Genomic DNA, 18,207 nt, shown 5'->3' on the forward strand with positions numbered 1-18,207 from the left:
TTTCCTCAGAATGTGGTAAGAGCTGCCACTGGACATGGGGGTGGGGACTGTGGGACATGCAGTGATGAAGCAAGAGCTCCATACACTACACACTGTACAGCCCAGCCAATTCCCCCAAGTTGTGGAGAAAAGCAAAAAGAGAGATCCCACCTGGCCCATCAAAGTACTTTCTCCTGTGTGTATGTTTTCTCTGGTTCTTATGGACATAAGTGTGGCCGTTGGGCTCTGTGTCACCCACGCTGTTTGTCTGTCCACTCTAGTAGTCCCCCCAGCAGGAAATGAGGCTCAGGATGTAGGCGGGGCACCCTTGTCACTGAGCTTGTCTTTATAAGCGTATTTCCTAAGTGAGAGTGTCGTTGGCAGACCCGGTCTTTGTGTGGGATCCATTTGTTCCTTGGGGTTATTCAGCAAATTCTGCCCCTCCCCACCCACACCCCAACAAAGGGCCACTGGAAAAGGCTGCACAAGGGACTCCAGAATGGCCTATGCTCCTGTTCCCTCAGAGGCACATTGGTGTGAAAACAGCATGAGGATTTAAGACCTGCCCATTCAGAAGGGGGTGGGTGACATTTCCTCATTTTTCAACTGCATTCTGGCACGTTTGTAGAAGTACATCTTGCCTAAAATCATGGTTGTGAGTGTGGGTTGGGCCCCTGGTACAGGGCAGTATGTGGCCCCCGTGTCCCTCAGTGCATGGGCACAACCCTAGCCAGAAAGCTCTTAAGAGATTTGCTCTAGAAGGGAGGAGGCAGTCTGGCTGTCCCAGCGATGCCACCATGAGCCACACGAGGGCACTCTGGCCTAACAAGCTCTGACCTACTTTGCTTCCCACTGACTGACAGGCACTCAGCTCTGCCTTTTAGAACTTCTGCAAGAAGCCTGTGTCCTTCTAATTACTCAGCAATGAGTCTTACTCTCATATTATCATGCCTCAGGCTTCAAAGGTCACCTGTGGCCAGGTGAAGAACAACAAACACAGATCAGCACTGTGTGACACAGTGCAGTCAGACCAACTAGGGAGGCCCCCAAAAGTGGCAGGGCACACCTGTCCCATTGGTATCTCATTCTCCAGCCCCTAACAGACCAGGCTGTGGCTCTCACTCACAAAGTGTGGAGCAGGTGGACCTCAAGGACTTGGAAAGCCTCTCTGCACCCAAAGCCTGAGCAGGTTCCAAGTGGAGGAGATCCAGACCAAGGGCCAGGCTAAGCCCCATTCACAGATGTCCTCCCCTATCTCCAGGACCAGGACATTGGTGACAGCTTCCCTGTTCAGAGTCATTTTGTGGGTTCTGGAGCCAGTGGTGACTCAGACCATTCCTATTCTTGGGGTGCTCACCTTGTGGTCAGGGTGGAGAGGCCATCAGTACTCAAGGAAGGACAGTAGGGTGTTACAGGCGCAGTGGAGACCTGCTGGATGGTCACCTTTAGGCTCAGTGGCTGACATCTGCAGAGGCGCCTGGGGGCCAGGGTCAGACGCCCTCAAAAGGCGAGCATTTTCCATTGCTCTTTGGAGAAGGGCTCAATCCTAGATCCGGGATGGGGACTATACAGGGTGAAGGGAATTTTCTCCCGGGCCAGCTGCCACCCTTAAGGATCAGAGTGATAGCTCTGAAGCACTAGATCAAGCAGGAAAAAAACCAGTACGCATGTCAGTTGGCACCAAGCCATCCATTTGCGGCCGGCAGCAGCATCAGCTCCGGATGCTCAGTGAGGGCTGGTAATTACCTCTGATAGGACAGGAACAGGACCAGTGCGCAGAAAGCCTGATTTCTGTGTTGCTGCCCAGCAGCTCCCAGGAGCAGGCTGCTGGTACTGGCAGTGCCTCTGACTGCGTGTTCAGTCAGGTGAGGAGAGCAGAGCTACCTCCTGAGGCTCCTGCATGGCGGCTGCAGAGCTGGGTTATGGGTGTCCAACCTGAGGCTGCTGTTGTCTTTCTGGGGTTTTCTTCTATGACAGTCAGGTCATAAGTCTCCAGCCTGAGTTTGAAGGATGTCTCTATCTCTTCAATCAGTGACAGTGATCTAGTTTTTCCTCCATTATTCTTGACCTTGACACTTTGATGAGAATGAGCCAGAATGTGCCTTAATTTGATTTGTCTCCCGCTTTCCCAGGATTAGCTTGAAGTTATGCATTTTTGGCCAGAATAATTCAGGAGTAATGACCTTCATGCACCACACTAGGGGGTGCTTGAGGTCACTGCATTTTATCTTTGATGGCTTTGTTAAAGGGAAGATTGCCGGATTCTCCACCTCGAAAGCGCCCTTGGTAATTAATATATATAATGGGGAGAGATACATAAAGACCATGCAAATATTCTCTCTCCTTAGAATTTTGCCCGCTAATTTTAGCACCCATCAGTGGATCTTTCCTGAAACAATGATGACTGTGGTATTCTCATGGGAACTTTCTAGCCCCATTCTTTCCATTTTATTAAGTAGAATTTTTCTGTAAAGACCTGTCCCTTCTTTCTCATTTCTTTATTTGTCCAGTTACTGCTATCTGCATGGACTCATGGCTACATAATTTATTCTGTGGGTTATAATCCAATACAACCACTGATTATTTTATCACTTAAATGCTGCAGCTGGAGCCTTTGAGTGCTTTTTCAGGTGGTGCCTGTGATCCTCTGACTTGCCCTTTCCTTACATTTTCTCACCACAAAGTGCTGCGGGCTCTTAGGTCTTGCACTGTCCCTGTGCCAGGCCTAGAGTTTACCCTTTCACCAACAAGCGCTGATTCCGTTTGTTGGAGAATAGTATTTAGAAACCAAGATCTCTAGACCTAGGTGTGCTCAGTGCTACAGGGTTGGCATCATCTCCGGACCCTCTCAGGGATAGAGATTGGAAATATATGTACATGTTCCAACTTATGCACACCCACTCATTTGTTTGTCTAGCTAGCTATTTACCATCATTTATTCATCCATCATCTACCTATCATCCATCCATTATCTATCTCTCTCTACACATCTATAGCTACCAATTAAAAAACTATCCATTTATCTATCATCTGCTGTGTCATCTGCTATAAGACCATGAGTTCATAATGATACCTCCAATTCCAGACCAACAATACAAAGTTTATTCTGTCCTCCTCTTTTCCTTCCTTCCTTATAGCTTCTTCCTTTGAAGGTGGTGGGATACTCAGCTCTCATTATCTGCAATATGTTTGCTGATTTTTTCAACCCAAGTGTACCCTAGTTGCTTCAGAATTACCAATCCATTCCCTGTAAGAGACAAATTCACTAACTAGAGTATTTGTGTACTCGTCTGTTTGTCCTTAGCCTCACAGTGTCCAGATAAAATATTGTGCACAAAAAGAACTTAGTTCCGTCCTTTTCTTTCCCACTCTCTGAAAGGTACTTATGCTACTTGCTCATAAAACAGTTAGGTTCCTTTGTTGTGGCTTTTACTCTATTTATACCACATGCTGATTTTTAAACTAAACTTACACATGGTGAAGTTTTCTATTTGTGCTGTACTGGTTGTGGGTCTTCAGATTTTGACACATGTATAGTGCATGAATCCATCAGCACAATCCTGACACACATAGACTGGCGCCCCCAACTCTGTCTTGCTATCCTCTGCAGTCACATCTGTCCTTCCAGCTCTGATCTGTTTGCCATCCTTCCAGTTTTGCCATTCCCAAGTCCTATGAATGAAATCATACAGTATGTAGCTTTGGGTCTGACTTTGTTCATTTAGTGAAACCCACTTCAAACTCCTTTGTGCTATTGTGTGAGCTGGCAGTTTGTTCCCTTTTGCTCCTGGGTAGCGCTCCAAGTACATGCGGGTATTGCTATGCAGCCAGTTTCTAACGGAAGGACGCCTGGATTGCTTCCAGTTTGAGGTTATTATGAGTAGAACTGCCACAAGCATTTGTGTGCAGGTTTTCATGTGAATGTGGGCTTTCGTTTCTCGTGGGTAAAGATCTAGAACTGGGATTGTTGGCTCACATGCTAAGCCTGTGTTTCATTTTATAAGAAACTGTTTTTCAAAGCATTTTCCATCAGAGTTCCTGTTGCTCTGCATCCTCATTTATACTCAATTTGGGTTTTGAGTTGTTTTTAGTTTTATTTTTTGTTCCTTCTAAGAGGGGAGTAGCAGTATCTTGTTTGGTTTTAATTGGTATTTCTAATTGGTATTTTAATTGGTATTTCTAATTGGTCTGGAAACTTGAAGTATGTCAGCACATTAGCTGTCAGCAGACTCAGATTTACTAATTATGTTGAGCCCTTTTTTTGTGTTCCAACAACATATTCTCTTTGTGAGTATCTATTCAAAGTCATTTTCTCCAAGTCCCTCTTCTGTCTTTTTGTTCTTTTGAGAGTGGCTTGTGAAGAGGAGTTCTTAATTTTGATGAAACCTAATCTATCAACCTTTATAATAGTTTGTGTTTTATCAACCTTTATAATAGTTGGTGTTGAAGAAAACAAACAGAAACATCGCCTTACACCAAGTGAAAAATGTTTTCTCCTGTATTTCCTCCTGGAATGTTATAATTTGATATCTTACATTTAAAATAGCTGTGATTCATTTTGACCTAATTTTTTCTCTTGGGCACAATGTAGGTAGAAGTTCATTTCTTGTGGATATCTGTTCCTCTTTGTCCTTGTCCCCCGCCTACTGTATAAAACTCTTCATCCCCTGATTAAGCCCTTCTGCTTGACTGCACCAAGCCCTATCTTTGGGGTCAACACATCCTGGCAGGATGCCCCCACTGCATTGCTGCACACCGGGAGACAGAGGGGTAAGAGAGCTGCTACCAGTGGCATCTTCATGCTGATGGAGCCAAGCTATCTGGTTCCCATTTGGTTCTGGGGGATGGGGCTGGATCTCCAGGGACTGCCTGTTCCAGCTGAGGGTCTGGAAGCTGGAAGTGCATTACATTAACTGTCGGCGAACTCAGATTTACAGCTCCTAATGGAGCCAGTGCCTGAATGCCAATGAGCTGCCCCTGCCTTCTAAGCTCGGTCCCAGGCAGCTTACACTGTGCTGTGGCCCAGACAGGTCAGAAATGATGGCTGTATTGTCATATTCGAAATCCAGGGATAAGCAGCTCTTGTTCAGAATACATCCACAGTTAATGTGCATTGTGCATGTATAGAATAGGTGCCTTCCTTTTTAAAAATAGCTATTGTATTCTCCATCACAATCCAAAGATTTATTCTTAGTATTTATTTATTCTGAGGGATTTATTCTTAGTATTTATTTATTCTAGAGGGATTTATTCTGAGTATTGTATATATTGGTTTGTTTTTTTTTTTTTTAAAGAAAGAAACAGAAAATGAGCGGTTTAGAAGAGGTTCATCTACATATGCAGGTAGTTCTTGAGGCTGTCATGTCACAGGCAGTTGCTTTGCTTGGTTTCTTATGGGGAATGCCCAGGTGCTGCCTGGCTTTCTTGGCATCAGGGATAGGGGACTACTTTGAGGTGAGGTGTCTCTCCGACACCAGGTACCAACCAACTTAGCCCCTGTTCAGAGGCCCTGCAGTGCCCCACAGAGTCCCCCTCCAAGGCTAGCCTACCCAGCCAGGCAGCTTTGTCAGCCTTGCCTCTAGCCAGAAATGGGGAATGAGGAAGAGTTGAGCCTGAGCTGAGCTTCTGACGGCGGACAGCATGCCTGTGGTATTGCCGTCTCAGGCAGCCAGCATGGACATACTGCATTTGAATTTCAGAGTCAGTAGGCTGACAGACCCAGCTCCAGCCCTCTCCCTTGATCATCACAGGAGTTGGTGAATTTTTGGTCTGTCTGTCTGTCTGTCTGTCTGTCTCTGTCTCCGTCTCCTTTCTTCCCTCCTTCTCTCTCTTTCTTTCTCCCTCCCCACCACTCTTTCTTTTTCTTCGGTGCTGGGAATCAAACCCAGAGCCTCACATGTGCTCAGCAAGTTCTCTACCCTGATCCACATCCCCAACCTCTCAGGAGTTTTCTTTGTGTGAATTCCTGCTGCAGATTTGCCCTGTTCTGAGGCTGGTGCTTGCCACAATTTTGCCATGGTCTGAAATCAGCCCACTTGGTGATGTGTTCTTTCACATTCGTGACTTCTGTGGGTCCACCACCTGCAACCAACATCTACCTCTGACCATGTGAGCCAAACTAGCACCACCACATCTGCTTTTTGGCAGATACAGGTGTCTCTGAACAGTGTGGGTTTTATTGGTTTTTAATTCTTCATGACAAAGATACCTTTTGGATGTATTCTTTTGTACTTAATATTATTGTGCTGAGATTCACCCAGTGATACCGTTAGAAGTATGCAACTTCACTACAAGACATCATATTCCTGCTGGGCATTCTGACCAGGCTTTGGATTTGTGAGTAGTGCTTCTGGGACATCCTGTGAAGGTTGCTGCATGCTAGCATGGGCATCTTTCCTGAGTGCATACTCAGGAGCCAAAACGCTGGTTTGCATGGATGCCCACATCCACCTTCAGGAAGCACTGCAGCCCCTTTTCCAGTTCTCCTCAGCTTTAGGGTTTTTATTTTTGTTCTTTGTTAAAATCTCTCTGTTTTTACTACATGGCAGTGGTGTTCCTCAAATGTGCAATCTGCACAAAATCTCAGACAGAAATTGAATAACTAGCTGGAAACAGAGGGTATTCCCTCCCTCCTTTCATTGCCGTATTGTCTGATTCATTCTTTTCAGCCAGGAGCTTATGGCCTGCAGGCCAGCTGTCTGGCCATCTATAATGTAGCCATCTTGGTCAGAGCAATAATGGATCCTTTCACAGCCGTGACCATAGGGCCATTAATAAAAGATGTCATTACTAGAGAGGTCAGCATCAGAAAAGATAGAAAAAAAAGAAAGAAAATAAAAGATAGGCACCCTCACGCAAGACTGCAAGCAGCTGCTTTTAACCCAGAAAGGAAACAAACCAAGAACCAATAACTGTGTGCCTTGCTGTGCATGTGTGTGTGCCTGCTCTTGTGTACTCGTGCACTTGTGCTTGTGTGTACACATGCACTTTGCTGAGTGTGTGCACTCCTGTGCATGTGGTTGGTCATGTGTGGTCAGGAAGAAGCCTGGGAGGGTAGGCAGTGAATTTTGTCACACACAATGTACACCAGCTAGCAGGGATTGTCCCCACATCAGAGCAAACCAGTTCATCTCTCCATGAGTGATAGGGCTGAGCTGGTATCCAGTACCTTCAGGCCATTACCTGGACTGCTTTGTCCTGGCCCTGGTTTCTCTGAGCTGATGTGGACCTCATGGTATCCTGGGTGCTCAGATGGTTGTCAGGTGAGAGGGAGGTTAGAACCAGTGAATGGCACCAGCCTTGGCCTATGCGTGTACAGTAAACAAAGCCCTAGAAGCTTCCGACCCACTTTTTCCCCTGGAATTGCCCCCTCCCTTCCTGCAGACACAGCCCCTCACTCTAACCATCCTCCTAGGAGCTGAGGCATTGATGTCTGGTTGGGAACAGAAGAGTGCCCCATCTGCCTGGAGCTGAGCAAGTAGGGGATGATAGAAGGGGGACAGTGGTAATGGTGGCTATGTCATTTTGCACTGGTGCCCCCTACTCTCCAGAGCCTGGGGGCTGCAGTTCCAAGGTCCAGGGGAGGGCCATGGGTGTTGAACTTGAGTCCCATGTTGCATGTTGGTGTGGGTTGAGCCCTTTCTAGTGCAGGCGACTGCATCCCATCAGCACTCTGGACTCTGAACCAGGGCACACAGCCCAAAGCGGCCATGTGCTGCCTCCCTCTTCAGAAATAGGCCATGAGGGACTCAGCAGAGGCTTCTTGGTCAAATGGGAAGGAGGCTGGGGGCAATGGATGGGGAGAAGACAGAGCCCAGAGCCCACCTGGCTCAGTAGGGGCCATCGAGTGTACTGTGGTGCCGTGCCACATGCACACCCTTCCCCTAAGCTCAGGTGGGAGATCCAGGGGTCTAGGATGCATCCATTTCTGTAAGACCCCAACCCCAAGCCTCCAAGCAGGACCACTGCATTGCAGTGCATCTAGCTTCAGGCAGAAGTGAGCTTAAGGCACTGCACCCTCTGTCTGGGCTGATGTGTGCTTCCCTCAGCTGCTTCCCACCCCAGAACTCACTATGCCTCTTGCTCATCCCTCTTGCAGCCCCTCCTCACCCAGAACAGCCCAGGCACCCTCTCTTAACTAGGTCTGCTCCAGGGCCTCCTACCCAAGAGACTCATTCCTGCTGGCTTCCAGCTTCTACTGGGAGGACAGAGGCCACCAGGACTCCCAGAGGGCAGCTTGGGGCAGAACTAATGGGAACATAGACCCTTCCCACTCAAACTGCTGCCTGGCTTCATCACATGTCCACACCTTACCTGCCCAGCTCCCAGGGAAGAGATGGTCCTGGAAGCTGGACTCTCACACTCCTCACTCAAGATTGTCACTTGGAATCTTGAGCGAGCCTCTCAAAGTGTCAGGGTCCATCTCTGACAGCAGCCAGTGTGGAAAGGGGTGGTCAGGTGGGTTTCCTGGAACTTCTAGGCTTGGCTGTCTGAGAGAGAAGCAGGAATGTCAGTCAGAGAGGCAGAATTCCTGGGAGAACATGCAGCTGTATGTCCAGAACGAGGTTTACTAGGAGGAGTTGGCTCATGTGAGTACAGAGGCTGGGAAGCCCCACAATTTGTTTTCTGTCTCCAAGCTGGAGACTCAGGGAGTGGACGGTATAAATGCCACTGCAGGGACCAGAGAGGTCTGACGTCTCAGCTCCAGCAGTCAGCAGTCAGCAGTCAGCAGTCAGCAGTCAGCATTCGGAGGAAATTCCCCTGATTCCTGTTTTTCCCATCAGACCTTCAGTGGGCTCGGTGAGGCCGCCCACACTGGGAGGGCCATCTGCTTTACTGAGTCCACTACTTCAAAGCTTTGTCCCTCCCAGCCTCAGCAGAAGGGTGTCCAGCCAGATAGCTGGGTGCCCCCTGAGGCCCAGCCACGTTGCACAGAATGTTAGCATCACACCCAGCATCTCTTTAGGTGGAGACCTCCACTTCTGACCCCAGGCTGCCTGCAGGCCTGTCCAGGGGACTGCCAGGGAGCCCATGGCCTGACTCAGCTTGCAGGCTCTGCTTTCCCCAGGTTGTGGACCCGCACCCTGGAGACTTGCTGTGGTGGGAATTAGAAGAGGGTGATGGGCGCTCTGCATCCACAGAGCCCCTCACACTGGCCCATTGCCCTTCTCCCACCTCCCATCCTGGGCTCCCTGGGTCCCTCCCAAACCCACCTCTCCTGTCACCTCTCCAGGATCTGGGGAGTCCTGAGCATCAAGAACCTCTTGTCACACAAAAGCCTGTCTTCTTCCCGGAACAATGAACCTGGGCAAGACCAGGTCCCTTCAGTGAACTTTTGGTGGCAAATCTTGGAGCAGAGAACCCTCCTAGGTACCCTGTCCCAGCCCACCTTACACATTCAGCACCAGGCTGAGCCAGCAGAGATTGTGATGTCAGATGCCATCAAAGGATAGATAAAACCAGTAGTAACTGTGCTTTTGGGAGTTGCTGGATGCCAGCAGGCTGAGATCATGGCCTAGGACCTCCTCTGCAGTCAGTAGGTAGGCAGCGCTGTGGGACATGGCTTCAAGGTCTCAGACCACTGCTGGCCAGGAAGACTGGCACTCTGTGCCCAAGGGGACATGGTAGGTAATGCTGAGTCCTGAGACTCAGTCTTGAGCATCTTATCACTAGGATGTTTGCCTATGGTTGTGCACCTCTTCAGGAAGGACAGTAGGGCCCAGCCTTTGGTTCCTAAATGAGGCAAATAGCTTCTGTGTTTTGCTTCTCTTTGTTCTCATAGCAAGAGGGTATTTGCTCCTTGGGCACAATTTGATGTTGTGTACCCCAGTGCACTGGCCCCCAGTGGATTGGGTGGGTTGTCCCCCCAGGGCTGCCTTAGGGGTCTATATTCTCTGTGGTAGGGTGCCATGGTCATTCCTTTCTAACCAGTAGGGGAGGTAGCAAGAGTGGAACTGTGGCCTCCACCCAAGGGGCTTGAGCTAGGAGTACATAAGGACAAATCCTCCAGCTCCCAGGGTTCCTGGGACCCCACTTGGAGAACTGTGGTAATGGCAGAGCCTCTTTTCTGGGTTTGATATTTGTGAAAAGCCCACTTTCTTCCTGGCAAAATTTTTCCCTTTTTTCTTGTTTAAATTTTGTTCAAGCTATATTCTGATACAGTTTGGGATTTTAAGCCTTCCAGGGGTTTGGGAAGCATTTCTTCAAGAACTACCTCCCCACCCCAGCAAGGCTGCCCTCATCCTCCCCAGCCCACCCACATCACGGTCAGGTCCAACCCTGCCTCCAGCTAATCTGCCCTCTCAGCAGAGCTTGTCAAAGATAATACAGCTGGACATGGAAAATGAGTTTTATTCTCAGTAGTGACAGTAGGGAAAGGTCTGAGGTCTTTTCTGAGCCCTGCAGGGGCAATTTGGGCATTTCAAAGGGAGAATGAGCTGTGAGGGTAGCACTTAGAGGAGCCAGCGCAGTGAAAAGTTACAAAAGCATGGTAAGAAGCTGCTCAGGGCAGAGGGATCAGGCAGCTGCATCTGCCAACTGGCAGACATCAAAGTTGAGATGGAGGCTAATGGAGGCTGGAAGACCTGACACCCCCACCCCGGGATTCCATTTCAAAGGAAAGGCTCTCAGATCCTTCAGAGACACTTCTGAGCTAGGAGGGATCCACTGTGACAATTGTCAGCCCTTTGAGGAAGCTCTGCAGGGAGGTCAGGGGCCACTGAACAAGCAGCGAGCTGTCATCCCAGGCAGGCAGGTGAGGGAGCTGAGATCCACTTGCTGCTGCTGGGAGTTGCTGGCAGCCCTGGAGCTGGGCCAGATCCCTTAGGGCAGGGCTTTGGATGGAATCACAGGGTCTCAAAGTCCTGTCATATCAGGTCACTAGGGAGACTGCAAACCTCACCTTGATGTTTCTCCCTGATTCTGGACTTCCAGGTAAGGTCCAGAGCGCTCAGCAGGAATCCAAGATGTCTGGGTTATAGTACAGCTGGACACCCTCTTGTCTTCTTGTCCCTTCTCTATACTTATTTTAGTACTATAAAGTGAGGTAAATTCATGACTTTGTTATCAATTTATGCCCATACTTTATGATCCAATCCTCTCTGTCCCATCTCTTTGTGTTCTCACTGCCATCCCATACCTTCCTGCCCCCAGCTTGGATCCCACAGGCAGTAGTCTCTGAGGTCAGGGTAAGGTCCCCTGAGTCTGAGCGACAGATCCACACCTTGCAGGCTGCCTGCCTGGCTCTCAGCAAGGCATCTTTCCCCCAGTTCCCAAGGTTCCTAGGACCCTACCTAGGAGAACTGTGGACTTCCTAATGGGGGACCCTCTTCCCTGGGTTTTGGGTTTGTAAGGAGACCACTTTGCTCTTGGTGAACATGTCCTTTTCTTCTGGTTTAAGTTTTCTTCGAGTTATATTCTGATACAGTTTGGGATTTTAAGCCCTCAGGCCCCCTCCCAACAGTGTCTATATTACTGATAGATTTATGATTCTTGTCAGTCTGTTAGACATTGAAAAAACTTGGCAGTATGGTTTAAAATATGGCCGTTTTGGAATCATGTAGGCCTGGGCTCAGGTCCTGCCTCTGCCCTCTCTTAGCTGTATGGCCACAAGAGGTATGACATGAGGCTGCCTGGCCTCCTGCTCTGAAAAGGGGCCACCTTGAAACGTGGTGGTCAGTGAAGTACATTTGCATTAGTGAGGGCTTTCTAGAGAAATTGCACCAAGAAGATGTGTATGTGTACATGTGTGAGTGTGTATGCACTCACACATGTGTGTATGAAAGGAAGAGCTTGTTTATGAGGAATTGGCTCATGCAGTTATAGAGGTTCACAAAACCCAAGATCTGTAGTCAACACACCAGAGACCTAGGAGAGCCAACATTTCAGTCTAAGCCCAAGTTCCAGAAAAGACCCAAGTCTCAATTCATATCAGGCAGAAGGGGATCACCTTCACTCAGCCTCTGTTCTCCTCAGGCTCTCAGTGGAGGGAGAAGACCACCCACACTGGGGAGGGCCATCTGCCTGAATCCATCAGTTGACCAGTCAGATGTGATTCTCACTCAGGAGCATCTTCACAAGCACACAGAATGTTTGGCCTGTTGCCTGGGCAGCCCAGGGTCCAGTTAACTTGATAACTAAAATTTACCATCACAGCATTCAGGAGCCCCAAACCCTCACCCTTACCTGCTACCTGCTCCATAAAAATGGGCACCACTTTATTATATACTTATTAGCTTCAGGGTCACAATGCAGCGTGACCCTGCATCCTGGGATGGAAGGACCATCCAGCATTTGAAGGGGTCATGTGTGGCCCTCCTGCATGGGAACTGGGAGAGGATGACCTCAAAGATGACTGTGGCAGGCAAGGAGTAGATGGCAGTACTGTAGGGTTCGTGGAAAGACTCCATAGAGAACCACGAGGAGGAAGCTAAGCCTCTGTCTGGCAAGGCCATCTACTTGATATTTCCCAAAAAATCAGAGCTTGGGATGAAAAGACCTTAGCTTCAAACAGGTTTTGTCATTGTCATTTGTTTCTGTATAGTTTGAAAATGTTTGGCTGAAGATTCTTGGACAAATAGAATTTATGGGAAAGGTTCTGTTTTTAGCCCATGTCCCAGTGTCCTGTAACTGATAGTGCAGATACATGTATGGGTTATTTTGGGGTAGGTGCTGGGACACAGTGTTTAGAAAGCAGAGCTCGTGGCCGGGGATTTAGCTCAGCGGCAAAGCACCTGCCTGGCAAGTGCAAGGTTGTGAGTTCGGTCCCCGGTACCGGAGAAAAACCAAAAAAAAAAAAAAAAAAAAAAAAAAAAGAGTCTAGAAAGCAGAGCTCTAGGATATAGGGCCTCATCTCAGATGGGAACCCTAGCTCTGGATATCATGTGCCTATGTCTGGAAGCCCCAACTAAGGCTGTGGGTCCTGGGCCTTCGGTGCTGTCACCATCTGTAGTTAATTCTGATCCAAGCTGGGCTCTTTGGGCCCCAAGAAGGTGCTTGTATTCTCTGCCAACAGCTTGGTGTTTCCCAATAGCTGAGATCCCATGGAAATTCCCAACACAAACACAGACGGCAAGGCCCTGCTCTTCCAGCTCTGTTTTGACATAAATCAGAACACTGTTTTGTATTCCATATGCACAGTTCCATTTCATGCATTACCAATGGGTGCAGCTTCTTCAACTTTCAGAGAAGTTCTGGTGTCTTAGTGCCTGTTGGTAGGGCACCCCCATTGCCATGACTGGGTCATGGTATACCTGAACACTTTGTTGTCCTCTTGTCCCTACTCATTTTAGTACCATAAAATAAGTTAAATTCATGACTTTGGTTATCAGCTTATTCCTATACTTTATGACCTACCCATACTACAGACCAATATTAAAATTGCATCAGACTCTGACCCTCTGGAGAGAAGGTGGAGCTGTGGATCTCTGGTATTTATGCTTGTCATAACATTTCACACTACCACAAGATAATAGTTGGTCTCTCAGCCTCTGCCCTGGCAGAAGGCCCTGGACATAATGAGTGAAGTGTGTTACCAAAGTGGTACAGCAGCTGGCTCAGGAGAGCAATCAAGTGACCACAGGTAACCAAGTGTCCTTATCTCATCCTTTCAGTGTGAGGAGATTTTAGAGTCCTGAATATTATTTTTGACAAGATTTCTGCTCCATATTTAATGCATTTAGTTCACATCCTGGACAGGCGGTCACATGATTCAGAGAGAAATGATGTGGGGTGAGAGGGTGAGGGATATCAGGAAGTTTGGCTCTGGTCAGCTTGGACATGCCACTTTGGAAAATCGTTTTTATTCTTGGGGCTTCAGCTTTTATATCTGCAAAATGAGAGGGCTGAACTGGAGTCTCTTCTTTAATATTCTAGAAATAGATGATTGGATGACAAGTTATTTAGAAATGAACCCTGTTAAAGGCACCCTGTTAAAGGTGCCCTGTTAAATGAACCCTGTTAAAGAACAATGTGTGATTTTAATTGCAGCACCAATTTCAATTGTAATGTATAACATGCGCAGAGGGGAGCCTGTGTGTCTTTTTCACTCTATATGAGATAATCTATTTAGAAGTTAGTTTAGAAAATAAAAAACAACCCCCCGCCAAAAGAAAACCTCCCCAACCTGTCCTAGATTAGAAACTGTGGAGATCCTAATTCTATGGCCCTTGCCTGCCCTCCCCCTGCCCTGCTTCTGTGTCCAGTCAGGGCCAGCCCCCTTTGAAAAGGAACCTTAGCAGCTCCTTAGTAACTTGTCAAAAACATTTAAAAATGTAAAAGTAAAAAGAAAAGAACCTAGCAGAAGCCAACTTTTTAGTAATGAGAAGAAATGAAAATCGGGTAGGAATGTGGACAGCTGCCATGGACACTGAGGAAGATTCCAGGCCACTTCTGCAAATGACCTCATGAGGAACACAGACTCACCTCTGTAAGCACATGCTCTCCTGGAGGACATTTGCTTTTCCCAACTGGAGGCTCAAGATGTGGCACCTTGGCTGGTTCTGGGTCCACAAAGCCAGTGCCCCTGGGATGAGCACACCATTGTTGATAGTAGCGCTTTCCCCTCAACCCCAGCATTTCTCTTAACCCCCCCCTTTGAGTTTCAGCCCATGATCTATGCATTCCTCATGAAAGTCTCAGATAGGTTACACTAAAGAAACATTTGTTTCTACTTTTTTTTTTTTTTCCAGAGAGAAAACAGTGCACCAATAAAGGCAGTTTCAAGTGTGATTTCCATTCCTGCCAGATGATCCAGTCTATAACCCAGGAAAGTCTTCCTGCACTTGGATAAGCCTGACTCCTTGGTTGAGAGGTTCTTCTGTTGTCATCACATCCTTGATGGTCTAAGATTGTTCCCCTCAGTGCTTCAGTTAGAAGAGGCATGTACATCTGCACATGTGTTCATGCAAGTCCTCACTCAACCAGAGAACAACAACAAAAACATAGCCCTTTTGAGGCACCTAGAAGTTGATGCACTAGGTGTGCCATATGCATCCACGTGTGAGTGTAACATACAGCATTGCATTTTAAAAAAAAACAGTAGCTGGAGGGAGGAATGACTGTGTTGTCTGGAAGTATTAAGTTCATTTTATATTTGTGTCAGAAGAATTGTTCCACTCTGATGCAGATGTGGTGGACCAGCCATGGTTCCCTAGGTTGAAATCTGGGGAATGCTTCATAGGATCAGACAGATATGCTTTTTCTTTCATGGGTGCAGAATTTCTGCTGGGAAATGCACTATTAATTGCACTTCTCCAAGAGGGACCTATTCTTTCTGTTGTCATTCAAACTATAGTCCATGCTTCACTTGGACAAGGCACTGGCCTAGTTCCCTGCCTCTCTAGTTAAACCTGATGTTGAGGTTTGTCTCAAGTCTGAAATCTTGTGTATTCCTCCATGCATAGTTTTGTCTCGTTTTAATGGCTGCATCCTCTTGGAACATACTCGGAACTAAATGGCAAACAATAACCTACATTAAGTGCTTCCACAGAGCTATGGATGAACCACTGGGTTAAAGTCTGATGGATTCTGCAATGCAGACATCCAAGAAATGTTGAAACTCCATGTGGTCCCCTGCCAGCCTGCATCCCATGGGGAAAGCTCCTGGCTGGGATCCAACGTGAACCTGCAAGAGAAAAGCAGCCAATTTGGTTCTAAGGATGTGCTTTTGAGACTCAACCCAAATTCACATCCCTCTGTTTTAGTTCGATTATCATGATTTTGCATGTTGTGTGTGTCTGGAGTACTTCATATACCCTCCCATCCACTCCAGTCACTCTAAATCACAGTTCTGTAATTTTAAAAAAAGACAAACTATACAGGGAAGAAAAGCATGTAAATATGTACCAATGCTTATGAAGTTATTGTTCATATGTAAAAAGTTTGTACATAGGGAAGGAAAATGGCTCTATGAATGTTTTAAATAATATCCTATGAACCAAACTGCATTTGTACTCCTGCCACATTCCTGAAAACACATATTTAGTTGGGATGTCATCCCCCTCTTTCGGTGTCATTATTTTCATGCATATGTCATAGCATCTTCTTTTATCTGATTACAAAATCAGAACTGGGCTTTAGCAAAAAAGCCAGTATTAGCATTTATCACTCATTCTTGCTGAGGAGCATCTGAGGAGTTCAAGCGTTTTAAAAATAAGGTGCATTTTCTAAATCCCAGACTGTACCTTCTTTTTTATTGAAACAGTGGGCTGGGCTGAATTTCCTTGACCATTTGTCTCTTATCACTAGCTCTTCAAACAGGAAAATCAGTTTTAAAGGCACTGCCCTGAAGAAGCAAGAGGAGGGATGCTGAAATGTGGCCAGGAATACTTACTGTGTAACTGAGACATATGCATCTATATCATGTCATATAGCATGGCCGTACTGTGTTACAGTGCAAAGAACAATGTTTCAGTTCGTCTAAACTAGAAATCCATGTAAAATACAGATTCCTTTGTGGACACCCATGTGGTGTTCACCTTGTCTCCATGGTTGAGTTCCATTTGTCGAAGGCCTGTGGCTGTGACTTAAGGTCTCTGCCCTCGCAGAATCTGTAGCCTTCAGGAAACCTGAGTGCCTTACGTGGCTTGTGAACACCAACTGGGAGTCAAAAGGGGGTGGTGCAATGTGGCTTTAAGGCATGGACAGCTCATCAGCACTTGCCATCACTCCATCATTGAAACCTTAAGATGGGTTGTGTGTTTTCTACAAAGTAATGGATTTAAGTTTAGGCTCAGGAAAATCATATTGTGAATATATGTAAGCATATATTTGTTTACTGTATATTTTTAAAAGCTTTATTGTAAATTTATGCAAAAATTAACAGGATTTGTTTTCTTATGGCAATATGCCAGGCAGTATTTGTGTTCTCTGAGGCATTTCCTTAATTACTACATTCTTAACATGTGATACTCTGTTCAATACTAAACAGTATTCGCAGGCCTAAACTAGGTTTCTATGGTGACCCACTACAAAATTTTACACATATTTTTGTATTGTAATTCCTATGATATACCAGAGAATTTTTACTTATTTGTAAATTATTGTACAGTTTTAATAAAAATTGTTTTAAAATCTTAGAAGCTCAAAGCACCCCCATGGATATTATTAAGATTTGAACTTATGGGCTATTGTAGCCATTTTTTGCATTCATTCTATGAACAATAATGCCTCTTTCTATACCAGAAAGGGAATCTGGACCTGCTGCCCACTGGGGCAGAGCTGGGGTTTACCTGCAGCCTCCTTGAGAATCACCTAAAGTCACCTGGAGTAGACCTCTGCATCAGGTACCTGGCAGCACCTGGCTGAGGCTGGCCAACTGGAAAGCTTTCTCCTGTCTGTCAAATGTGAACTGACAGAGAAAGAATGCAAATAACTTAGAAAAGGGGGATCTTTGCACATGAGTAAGAGCAGTTGTCAGTGTCCATTGTAGACCATTGTGGGTGTCCTAGTGACGCATCTTTCTGCACTTGAGCTCTGAAATGCCCGGCTGCACCAACAACACAAAGGCTGGGGTCTTTTCTTTCAAAATCAGTCGCCACATTTATCTACAGTGTGACAGTATTGCCCTGTGATCTCTGGACAGCTGAGATCCCCTTCTGTCTTGTCTGACCCTAAGTCTTCCACCTCGACATTCAGCGAGGTTAAGAACTGCTTCCGCTTGCTGATCCCCAGATCTTACTCCTGCTGATGATTCGATCAGGGCCTCCTTGCCCGGTGTGGATTCTCCCAAGGGCTCTGGAGTGTGATGGAGCTCCCATAAACCGCAGCTTCTCTAGCACTCGCTCCCTTTCAGCGTTTCCTGCGTGTGGATGGAGTCAGAGCCCACGCGTGCCCCGAGGGTGAGCGGCTGTGTTTTGCTGGGCAGCTGTGCTCCTGGGGCCAGACCAGGCAGTTCGTTCAGCACCTGCTGTATGAACAGCGCCAGCTCCACTGAGCCAGGCAAGGGGTGTGGTGGGAGGGGGCGGGGAGAGGGGGAGGCAAGGGAAGGTCGGGTCTTCGTCGCACGTGTAGACCTGCAGGGGTCTCGGAAACCCAGACGCGGGTCGCTGACTCCTGCCATGACTGCACCACGGCCGCGCGGTCCCGCGAAGCCTGTGGCCTGGCCCAAACTCGGCGGGGTCTTCCACTGCGTGGAGGATGCCTTCGAGAACAAGACACTGCCACTGGACGCACTGCGCGGCGGACCCCAAGACCCAAGGGTGAGCGAGCCCTACTTCGGGCCGCGCAGCC

The 18,207-nt window shown here is 47.4% G+C and overlaps 1 protein-coding gene across 11 annotated transcripts in view; it reads left to right on the forward strand.

Moving 5' to 3' along the window:
* Jakmip3 (Janus kinase and microtubule interacting protein 3) overlaps positions 1–17,930 on the forward strand; it is a 146,466-nt gene extending 128,536 nt beyond the window's left edge. For 10 of the 11 annotated variants that reach the window (XM_013503117.1, XM_013503115.1, XM_013503119.1 and 7 more), the window contains one exon: positions 14,667–17,048. The gene's annotated coding sequence lies outside the window, so the exon portion shown is untranslated. Of the gene's footprint in view, positions 1–14,666; positions 17,049–17,160; positions 17,262–17,649 lie in introns of those variants that run through there. The other variant, XM_013503116.1, reaches the window with a different exon arrangement.
* The last annotated feature ends 277 nt before the right edge of the window (positions 17,931–18,207 follow it).

The sequence above is a fragment of the Chinchilla lanigera genome, unplaced genomic scaffold (assembly GCF_000276665.1).
Source record: "Chinchilla lanigera isolate Chin_1 unplaced genomic scaffold, ChiLan1.0 scaffold00076, whole genome shotgun sequence".
NCBI lineage: Eukaryota > Metazoa > Chordata > Mammalia > Rodentia > Chinchillidae > Chinchilla > Chinchilla lanigera.